Raw genomic sequence first — 11,987 nt, 5'->3', positions numbered from 1 at the left:
TCATCTTTATGCTGCCTTGGTCCCAGATAGGAAGCCACGGCAACTTATAAATCAAAAACATTTTTTCTGATAAAGGTTTTTAAAGCAATTTAAATAATAATAATAAAATAAAACTTTTGTTTGTACCCTGCTTTTTGTTAAAACAATCAAAGCGGCTTACAATGTTAAAAATGATACAGCAATATATACAAAGTATCCCCCTTAAAAAAGAATTAAACAATTTAGGATTAAAGTTATATACATAATACATAAAACAGTTAAAACAATAATGGTGGACAGAGTCATTATGTGGGGGAGTCATTACAGTACATGACTGAGTAGTTTATTCTGGGAAGGCCTGCCAGGAGACATCCATCTTGACAGCTTTCTTGAAGATATTTAGGTTAGTATTTTGACGGATCTCGTCCAGTAGGCCATTCCACAGGCTGGGAGCAGTTGCAGAGAATGTCCTCTGGGAGGTCTCAGTCAATCTGGTCTTTATAGCCTGGAGTAAATTCCTCCCAGAGGACCTGAGGGCGATCCGATAAATAAGTTGGGCCCAAGCCATGTAGGGCTTTAAAGGTGATAACCAACACCTTGTACTGTGCCCAAAAACTAATAAGCAGCCGGTGGAGTGACTTTAATATTGCTGTTATGTGGTCACTCCCTTGATGTTCCAGGAATCAACCTGACTGCCATATTCTGTACCAGTTGCAGTTTTCAGACTACGCACAAGGGTACCCCCATGTAGAGCGCATTTCAAAAAATCAAGTCTTGAGGTTACCAGTGCATGCTCTACAGTTTCAAGGTCCCCTGGTTCCAAGAAAGGGTGAAGCTGATGTATCATCCGAAGCTGATAACAGGTGTCCTTGACTGTTGTATTCACCAGATTTCTCATGTGAAGTGATGGGTCAAGAAGTATCCCCAGACTGTGAACACAGTCCTTTGAGGAGAGCGTTAACCCTTCTAGGCCTAGAGGTCCTAACCCAATGCCTGGTTTAGGGGCCCCTGCTGTAAGTACCTCCGTTTTGTCTGGATTCAGTTTGAGCTTGTTTTCCTTCATCCAGTCCATTAATGCCTCTAGACACTGAGTGAGGGAAGAAATGCCATCTGTCGTTGTCGATGATGACCGAGAAATATATATGGATGTCATCAGTGTACTGATAACACCTTGCCCCATGTTTACAAATGATTTCTCCTAGTGGATTCATATAAATATTGAATAGCATCGGGGAAAGGATGGCACCTTGAAGGACATCTAACAAAAACAGTATCAAATTGCATACATTAAAAAAAACAAAAAATGGGATAAGACATTGATATTTAAAAAGATGAAATCAAAATGAATAATTTAATAATTCCTTTCTGTATGTCTACTAGGATCTATTGGATTAATGAATATAAGTTAGGCGGGTAGAACAATATATGGAGAATTTATAATTTCACTCTACAGTAGTAGATACTCTTAGGTTAAGTGATGAATATACCTATGGGAATACCAAGGAATGAAGATAACAGACGACCAGATCCAAGTGAAGGAAACTAAAGAAACAATTTCCAAGATAAAAATAAGAACAGAATCGTCAAATTTCAAGCAGCATTAGGAAGACGTTATATGTTAGATGTATTTTAGTACAAAGGCTGGTGTCCTTTGTTTATTGTATGGTAATTGTCTATGTTTTGTTGGCCTACTTGTTAAACTTAGAGGGATGGGATTGTCCTATTGTATAGGGAGCTATCGTCTGATGTAATGTGGAAAAGTGAAAAATAAATATATATATTTTTTAAAAAAACCATAACTACAACACCCACCCACCCGATATAATACATGTCCCATTTCAAAATTTGAAATGTGGTGCTGGGTGAGAGTTCTACAGATGTCATGGACTGCTAAAAAGGGAAACCGGTCTTGGAGCAAATCAAGCCTGGAATATTTTCAAGATGTGGATGCTTAAATCCATGGATAAATAATCTATGGATGCAGAAGGTTGACTGTATCTCCATTCTTGCAGATTGGACTAGACATCTATCCTATTCTTTGTCTGAGGTTTTAAACTTTTTAGTACATAGAATGTGATGGGAATGAAGGGACAGCTGCAGGAATCCTTTGGAATGGACAGTCCACCAGTTCTAGATCAGTGTCTGTGAGCTCATTCCTCCTCTCTTCCTGACATCTAGCAATTCAAATTCATTGTAGCACTATATGGTATTTATTTCCTTTGTAATCTATTTCTACATCCTCTTTTCGGCAGGAGATATTTCTCAGTTTGCTCAACTGTTTATGCCTGTTGAAATGAAGCTAGAAATTTATAGGAACATGATGGATTAGTATTTCAGTCTGTCAAATGTCAATAGGCAGCACAAAATGCTTTATGCTGCCGTTATTGCATGCAACAATTAAAGCAGTTGATGAAAGCATTTTTATTGGAATATACATCACCATTTGTTCCAATTATTCTGCTATTAAACATTAAGAATAATAGAACAAATGGCACCCAGTAGCAGGGATACACATCTGCTCCAATAAATTTTAACCAGAAATCAGCAAGGATATTTTTTCCCTCAAAACGTACCTCAACATTACTCTCTGTAACTAAGAGGGGTAAAGGTTTTGAAGCTTATAATGTAACAGATTTGTCAGCTCCACGCTGGGAACAGATCTGATTAAATGCTGGATTGTATGTTTTCAAAAATGAGAGAACCAGCCATTCAAATGTGTTTGTTGTAATAGTCTAGGCACAACTCAGAGGCTGGGATTGTTGGACAAATGCATATAGTAGAGGCTAGTCCATTGAAGTCTTTAAAGTGACCATGCAGACCTCAACAACCTAATCCAAAGTGTTATTGTTGTTATGTGCTTTCAAGTCATTTCTGATTTATAGTGACCCTAAGGCAAACCAATCACAGGGTTTTCTTTGCAAGATTTGTTCAGAGGATGTTGCTTTTGCCTTCCCCTGAAGCTGAGAGACTGTGACTTTTAGGGCATCCAGTGGGTTGCCTTAGCTGAGCAGAGATTCAAACCCTGGTCTCCATAGTTGTAGTCCAGTGCTCAAACCACTACATCATGGTGGCTCTCAATCAAATCAAAATATATACAATATATGTATATCCAACTATTATATGATGATATTATATGATATTTTATGCTATCACAAAAACTAACATTAATGTAGGTTGGCCAAAGAGTTGGTTTAAAATGTAGATACTATGTCGTTTCCTCTTCCAAGATGATCCAAGATATCCATTATCAAAGTCTCGGAAGTCTTTTTGACATGTGCTGTCATAGAATAACTTTCAGAAATTACTTCTTTAAATTTCATATGACATAACTATGAAATCAATCTTACTGATAATCTTTAATCATTGTGACTGAAATACAGGATGAGTTGGTATATGCTCTCTTGCTGTCATTTACAACTAACACTGAACCAAAACTGCTGCAAACCTTTTCTCTTCTTGCCAAATAGGCCCCATTTCAGTTATTTTATTTTATTTGGTTGGTATACAGAATGAAGGATATATTTTTATAAGTTTGCAATAAGATAGCCTACTGAAGAGTAGGAAAATTTTTATCCTGGCCAAATCTGTCTTGCATTCACCACATGAAGGCAAAACACTGAAAGAGGCTACAGTACTATGATTTGAGCCATGCACATATGGTTTGCAAGATTCATAAAATCTTTCATAAATGCATTTCAGAACTTCTCCCAGCCTATTCCAGCTGCAGGCAAGGTAGCAGCATGAATATCTGAGAATAAAACTAAATAATACCTTAATTACATTTTTGCAGGGGTGCACCCCCAAGTGTTTTATGAAAGATTTCATGAATTTTCCAAAGCATATGTGCATTGTTGCAGTACTGCACTAGAAATCAGGGTATAGTTTCACAATTCAGAGATAGTTTAGTCAAATCTGGAGAGTAGTGCTATCAGAAAACTGAACACACCAACGTAGCTTGGCCAATAGAATGGTGAAAAAGATAGGTAGGTAGGTAGGTAGGTAGGTAGGTAGGTAGGTAGATAGATAGATAGTAAGAAAGGAGACATTGCCTAAACATTAGGAAGAACTTCTTCACAGTAAGAGGAGTTCCACAGTGGAGTAGACTGCCTTGGAGGGTAGTGGGTTCTCCTCCTTTGTAGGCATTTAAACAAACGTATGATGACCATCTCTTGGGAGTACTTTGATGATATGTTCTGCATGGCAGAGGTTTGACTAAATGGTCCTTGTGGTCCCTTCCAACCTATGATTCAGTGTGGAATCACATTAAAATCAGGAAACCTTCTAGGTTCAACTGAAGATTCTTTTTGCCCCATGTGTTTTCATTGTTGTTGACCTTGCATTTATCCTGGTAATTTTAATAAGATATTTTATTGTTTTATCATTAATGACCTGTTGATTATGCCATGGCCTGATCTGTTTTATTTTTACTGTAATGACTCTTCATTTTTTTTTCCACAAATGAGTTATACAAAGCGATGGGTTTTTTTTGTTCTTAAGTGAATAAATAAAATTCCCATTATGCCTATGTCAACTAAGGATGATGGGAGTGGGAGGCTACCACAGGTTAGAAAAGGCTGGATTAAACAAACAACAGATCTTTTCAGTCCTGCCGAAATTGTGCATCAGTTCTTGTGATGGGTGAACTACTGAGAGTATCTAAATGGCTTCCAGTTTCCTCACTCTCAGAGGAGGAAATCTTGGGAGCAGAGGATAAATGTGAATAAAAAGAACATGGTTTCTCATATTTCACTGAGTTTGAAGTATCTGTTATAGTGTTTTTGTTTTCCTTCTTTCTTTCTTGGGTTGTTCTTTGTTGCATACGAAGTGTCAGGTTCTCTACTGTTTGTCTCCTTGGCTGGCAATGCCAATAGGATGAGAAGCTGGAACTCATTAAAAAATGTTGAAAGCAGTCATAAAGTCCCAGGAGAACATCAGGGCAGGAAACACGGACTGGCCAAGATAATGGGAAGGAATCGGCAAGAGAAGCTGTGCATTAGCTACATAAACATTTTGAAGCCGTGATGAATTTTTTACACAGTCTTTTAAGTTCCACAGGAGGGAAGGTGGTAACTCGATACGAATCCTAGATGTTTTCAAATATTCAGTGTTCACTAAGAATATATTCTTTTTCATCCATTTTCTCTGGCGTGCCACAGTAATGTTAGGCAGACTTGGTAATAATCATAAAACTGCAGCATGCTGTCTTTTAAAACAACAACAACAGTTATTACACAAATCCTGGCGGAACTGAAGAATGGCCAATATCCCTGACCTTTAAAAGCTTCCTACAGGCATTTTGCACCCTCCTTTTGATGGAAGCCACAACATAATTCATTTATATGTCCCAGGAAACTATGATTTCTTTGGAGCCATCTCTCTTATCTTTGAGCTTGTGTGTGTGTGTGTGTGTGTGTGTGTGTGTGTGTGTTTATATATGGCCAAGCACCAAGGAGCTGCCAGGATCAACTCAAGGTTGAAGGAACAGGATCAAACCTGATTGCTAATCCACTCAAAATGACCATCCTCATAACCACACACACACACACACACACCCCGAGAATACAAAATGCCTGCAATTGTGTTCATTCCCATTCTCAAGACAGTTCTGTCTGTTTTCATCTCCATCATGAGCAGATAGTTCTTTTGTAAAGCCAATGAGTCTTAAGTACTCAGAACAAAGCCACTCACAAATACCCCATCGCAACAGAGAGAGCTCATATTTTGGCCTGGAAAAATCCACCCCTTTCCCCAGATACTGCAGCTAAGGTGGTGCAGAATATACAAAGGGCCTCGGTATCCATTGATGTTTGATTCCAGGACATTGTCTCTCCCAGGGCATCAAAATCCATAGATGCTCAAGTCCCATTATATTCAATGATGTAGTAAAATGGCATCCTTTATTTAAAATAGCATCCCTTATTTAAAGCTAAGTTTTGCTTTTGGGATTTTTCTTGGTTAATTTTTTGAACTCTGGTTGGTTGAATCTGTGGACACAGAATCCATGGATATGGATGGCTGACTGTACTTCTTTTATCTGACACCAAATGATAGGCTTGTTTTTAATAGTACGACTGGACATTTTTCAAAATGTTGATGTGCTGATGATAACAAAAACAACTTTAAAGGGATTCTGTGGGTGAAACAAATCCTGAGGACTTGTACATAGTCACAGTCTTGTACACAGTCACAGACTTGGATGCAGTCATGACATGGCCACCCTTCCTTCAGTCTGTAGCCTGTTGCATCAAACTTGGAACAATTTTAGGCTTAAAAAAAAGAGGCCATTTATTTAACATTTAGCTGCAACACTAAATCATAGTTTAGAAAATGATGTTGATATTGTTGGACTGCAACTCCTTGACCATTACTCTGACAGAACATTCTCCTACAGAAAATGAAAGCAACAATGTGTTAGGTATTAATAATCTTATGGGGGTGGGGGAAAGACTGAAGTGACTTACTGCTTCTATTGTTACTGACATTCTTGTTAATTGCTGTCAAGTTGACTTCAACTTATGGCAACCCTCCCAAGGGACCAGTCTATATTCCTTATGTTGCTGGAATGAAATGCCTGGCACATTAGAATGAAGGTTCTTATGCCATGAGACTAAATCCGAACCTTCTGGGATCCTAAGATTTCAAGCCTAAGTCTTGGTTGCTGGTAATACAATCTTTAAGCTAAAATGTGCTGGTGCTTTTGGTTCCATGCTTTTATCTTTTGTTTCCATGAAATGCAAGGAGAGGAAAACATAAGGAAACTTTCCCCACCACTTGATTAAAAGTGGCTCAGTGGTTAAGGTGCTGGCACTGTATGTAAAAGCATTGTGCAAGTAGATAAATAGGCATCATTTTGGTGGGAAAGTAACAATATTCCTTGCAGTCATGCTGGCCACATGACCATGTAGTCCTCTTTGCCAATGCTGGCTCTTCCACTTAGTAATGGAGATGAGCTACAATCAGACACAACTTGACAACCTTGTCAAAGGGGAAACCTTTATGCTTACTTTAATAGCAGACAAACGTCCCTAAAAAAAACCCACACACACCATAGTATAGCTAATATACTGCTATAGGGGTATGTTGGATATGTTCTAGGTTATTGTATCTCATGCTCTTATGAGGGGCATGGACATTCCTCTTTGGCCAATGTATAGCTGTCTGTCCCTGCTGAAATTAATAGTACCACTCCTTTGGCTGTGCATTCAGATGCATGTTCGGTTGCACACTGAGTAATGCAAGTCTGTCATTCTATTCAAAGGTAATGTAGAACAAACTTAACTCATTTTTAAAGAAATAAATAAGTAACTCTGCTTGTGATGATTGCAGTATCTCAAACATTATGCTCAATATATCTACCCGATAGTTTTCCTGGGCAGATTATCAATAATAATAATAATAATAATAATAATAATAATAATAATAATAATTTATATCTCGTCCCTCTGAGGTCAATCGGGGTGGCTAACAGTAATAAAATACAATACACTATACATCAAAATCTACTTCTCTCCCCCCTTAAAAAGTTGTTAAATCAATTATAAGTAAAACCAACAAATTAAAACAACATCAACACATACACATTATTACAAAACAAAACAAGACAAAACAGTGAACTGTGGTAGCATTCTACTTAAATTTCCAGGGAGGACCTTGGGGACTCTCATGAGAAGAGGGTTCCTGAGGCCGGGATTATCTATCCAGGAAAGGCCTACCTTTTTAGATTCTAGAATGAAGATGCTCCAGAACCCTTTTTAAAGTACACATTCTGCTTTGAGAAAGTTCAAGTATTCAGAGTCCCTGAGCCATGGTCAGAAGGAAGCCAAAATTGTTCCAAGTCTGTTGCAACAGGCTACTGACTGAAGGAAGGGTGGCCATGTTGTGACTGTATAGTGGTCCTCAGGATCTCTTTCATCCACAGAAGACCCTTAAAGTAGTTTTTGTTATCATTTGCATGTCATAATATTAGAAAATAACCAGCCATACTATTAAAAACAAGCCTATCACTTGGAGTCATCCTGGCACAGATAAAAGAAATTCAGTCAGCCCTCCATATCCATGGATTATTATGTATTCATGGATTCAGCGAACCATGGTTCAAAAATATTCAGGGTTTGGTGTAGGGAAGATGTGTTACCAATAGCAAGAGGTAAAGCAAGTAAAGAATGCCGTTGAATAGATCCAGATGCTATGGATTATCTGTAGTCACGTCATCAGTCCAACAGAAACAAGGGAATCACATCAAGAGTTGAATGCCAGGAATGATGTTACTCTCAACAATAAGCTGGTATTCTTATCTGTTTTCTACATGTCCAGCATGACAGATCCTGGGCTCATATTACATCTGAGGAGAAGAGCCAGGGCCAAACACCTGAGCCTCATTCTCTCCCTGGGACTGAGAGGCCTCTTATCCTCACCCTCATTTTCATCCTCCTCTGATCCAGAAAAAAAGGCTTGGCATCTGCTGAGTGTCTTGTACTGGTAAACCCGTTCCTTCTTCAGAAGATGAACTCTTGGGCAGAGGAGCATGTCAGTTCAGGACTTCCATTACTGGCATGAAGAGAGTTGCTTAGTGAACAAGTCACCTGGAAAGGGTTGTTGGGGAACATGGAAAGTGTCCAGACCATTGAATGGCTCAGCATCAGTTAGAATCTGAGAACAGAGACATTTACAACATGTTCACCTTTGCAAAACCACAGCCAAAACTCTGGGATCAATCCATATACAAAATTCTAAATGGGAAATAATTTCCTAATCCACCAATCTTGTAAATTTTTGATTCCAGATCAACTGAGACATTAATGCCCTCATCCTTAAGGGCAATGCCAAAATATATGTTGGATCTGCTCAAGCGCTAATCAAGGCCTCAGCAGCTCTCCATTTCATGACCGGTCGCTTTAGAGCAGAAATACATCAGATACAGGGTAGGAATGGCATTTCTCAGCAGTGTGTCATAATGATTGGTTGTGTGGGTGTCAGATGGGGGGAAGAAATGTGCTGCACTCTTCGTTCTACCGTCAGGTCTGCCTCTCACTGGGAAACATTTGTAACTAAAACTGTTGTTCATTTGCAGAATGTGTGAGAAGAATGAAGGCTTGGCTGAAAATATGCTGAGGAGCTGCTGTAATAAATTTGATATTATATGCATGACATGGATGGATAGACCATTGTTCAGAAGGCCTGGCAAATAAAACTGGTGCTGTGGAGTGAGAATTACTGAAAAGGAGAGAAACATTGTTCAACAAGGCATGTTTCAAATAGAAACCAAGTCTGAAATACCCATATATTATTTCACTGCTTTTTTTTAAAGAACCTGAATAATGAGGATGGCTTCCTCTCAAAAAGATATTGTGCCTTGATTGATTACTGTTAAGTGAACTTCCAAGAAACTTTCTTGGTAGTAAACACAAACTTCAACGCACTTTATTGCTGCTGTTGAGTGCTCAAGGCATACAATAAAATGCATCCATATTCTCCAGATCTGAAGAAGTAGAATATTATCGTCTCAGTGCACCATGAACTTTGAGGCAAATTGTTCAGTGCCTATGAGTGAGTCCAAAGAGCACATCAGGAGATAGTATTGTTCATGGATGATGAGGTTGTGGTTTCTGCTCAGTGGTAGAATGTATGCTTTATGTGTAAGAAGCCTGGGCACAGTCCCTTTAATCTCTAGTTAAGGCCAGACTTATCATGAGGCAGTTGCCTTGGGTGACATTCTGGGTAATGTGGAAGGAGTAAAAGCGACAGCCTTCTATCCATTTCCCTTTGTTAGAGGAAGAAGCTGTATGCTCCAAGCCAGGTACTCCATACCCACACTAGGCTAGCTTGCTGCCCTCAACCAAGATTATGCAGGTTGTTGTACCATACCATAGGGACTTTTAAAGTGCTATACAATTTAGGTATAGGCTGTCTGGCTGACCATATCTCTCCCTTTGAGTCTGTTGGACCTGAGATCATCAGGAGAGACCTTTTTCTCACTTCCACCACTTTAACAGGTACAGTTGGTGAGAACATGTGAGAGGGCCCTTAACTCTGACACTCTCTTTTTATCCCCTGCTTCTTGCTGTCCTTCTGTCAGCAGTATTATGACCAGGCTTTTAAAAATGAATGCTTTTGATGTAAAAGGATTCTATATTCTATTGTAATGTTGTTGGTTGAGCTGTCACTCCAGTCGCTGGAGTTAATTCACAATGTGATACAGAAAGTCCTCAAGAGAAAAGTAAACCTTAAGTCTGAACTCTTTCTACTGGGGATAATTTTGTTGTTGCTGTGCACCTTCAAGTTGTTTCCAACTTATGGCCACCCTAAGGTGAACCTATCATGGAGCTTTCTTGGCATGAATTTGTTCAGAGGAGGTTTGCCACTGCCTTCTCCTAAGGCTGAGAACATGCAACTTGCCCAGGGTCAGCCAGGAGATTTTATGGCTAGGATGGGAACCAAACCCTAGTCTCCAGAGTTGTAGTCTAACACTCAAACCATTATGTCATGTTGGTATACATTACAAGCTAGCCTTGAGCGGGTGTGGGTATGAGCAAATTTAGAAACAAGAAGAAAAGACATTTCAGTATATGATCATGGCAGCAAGGATGCTGTATGCCCAAAGATGGAAAATTATGGGTATTCCTCCAGTAGAAACCATGTCCCACAATGAATCTGTTTCAACTGTGCTGTTGAGGATCCTAGCCCAATGCTCAAACCACTACACTATAATATTGATGACTAAATCATACAATAATAGAGACCCCAAGGGCTATCCAGTACAACCCCTTGCCCTTTGAACATACAATCAAAGCACCACCACCACCCACAGATGACCATCCAGACTGTGAAAAACCTGCAAAGAAGGAGATGCCACTACTCTCTGAGGGAGTATGTTCCACTGTCAAACAGTCTTACTGTCAGGACGTTCCTCCTAATGTTTAGGTGGAATCTCTTTTGCTGTAGTTTGAATCCATTGCTCTGAGTCCTAGTCTCTGGAGCAGCAGAAAACAGTTTGCTCCATCCTCAATATGACATCCCTTCAAATATTTAAACAGGGCTATCACCCCTTACCTTTCTCTTCCCCAGGTTTCTCTTTCCCCATACTCTCAATGCCAGTCACTAGGGAGTAACAGTGGGAAAAGGCTATTGGCCTTGTGTCTAGTTTGCAGGGTTTGCCCCTGCAAAAATTGATTCAGGATGGTTCTTCCTACATATGTTTGCTGTCAGCAGCTCAGGCAACAACACTGGTCAAAATAAGAGGAACAACCATCCCTTTCTCTTTTATATTTCACATCCTTCCAAAGTGGTCTGTCAGAGTTACCACAGCTTTTAGCAGCAGCTGGTGACAGTTTAATGGGGCATCTGTCTTTTAAAAACTCATAACTCAGCCATGTAGCATCCAATAGTAACTGCACCAAGGACAGGAAATCATTAGGATCCATTTTCACTGTGCCTTCTGTATATATAACACAGACCAACCAGTATATTCCCCTTTCCTTCTTAGGGGAAATGAAAATAAGGGATTCTTACAAGAGTCATGCTTATAGTACACTTAAACTCTCTTAGAGCATCCTTGCCCCATTTCTAAGCATACCAAGGAAGGAAGGAAGGAAGGCAGGCAGTTTCTAATGGTGTCCTTCTATTGACAGAAGTATCATTGGGCCAGTAGAGGCAGCTCCTCACACCCATACTTTCCAATTTTTCATAGATGGAAACGTGGATATCTGTGGCTAAGCAACATCAGATCATGGTCAAGATGGCAAATGCTTTTAATAAGAAAGAACAGACAAACTAGAAAAGCCTGTTGCAATTTGAGCTCATTGGGAGGGCATGATTCTACCTCCTCCTCTCCTCTTTCCCTTCTTGAGTTAATTGAAAGAAGAATAGATGTTTGTAACAATTGAAGTAAGCTGAAGGCAAAGGAGGAAAATAAGAGGAGGAGAGAGAAACTAGGACAATTTAAAAGCAGTTTACATAGTGGGACAACTGAGGAGTGGCGTCATTAGGTTTGGCATCATCTGGTGCGGTAA

The sequence above is a fragment of the Sceloporus undulatus genome, chromosome 2 (assembly GCF_019175285.1).
Source record: "Sceloporus undulatus isolate JIND9_A2432 ecotype Alabama chromosome 2, SceUnd_v1.1, whole genome shotgun sequence".
In the NCBI taxonomy this organism is placed as follows: domain Eukaryota; kingdom Metazoa; phylum Chordata; class Lepidosauria; order Squamata; family Phrynosomatidae; genus Sceloporus; species Sceloporus undulatus.
This window is presented reverse-complemented; position numbering follows the sequence as displayed.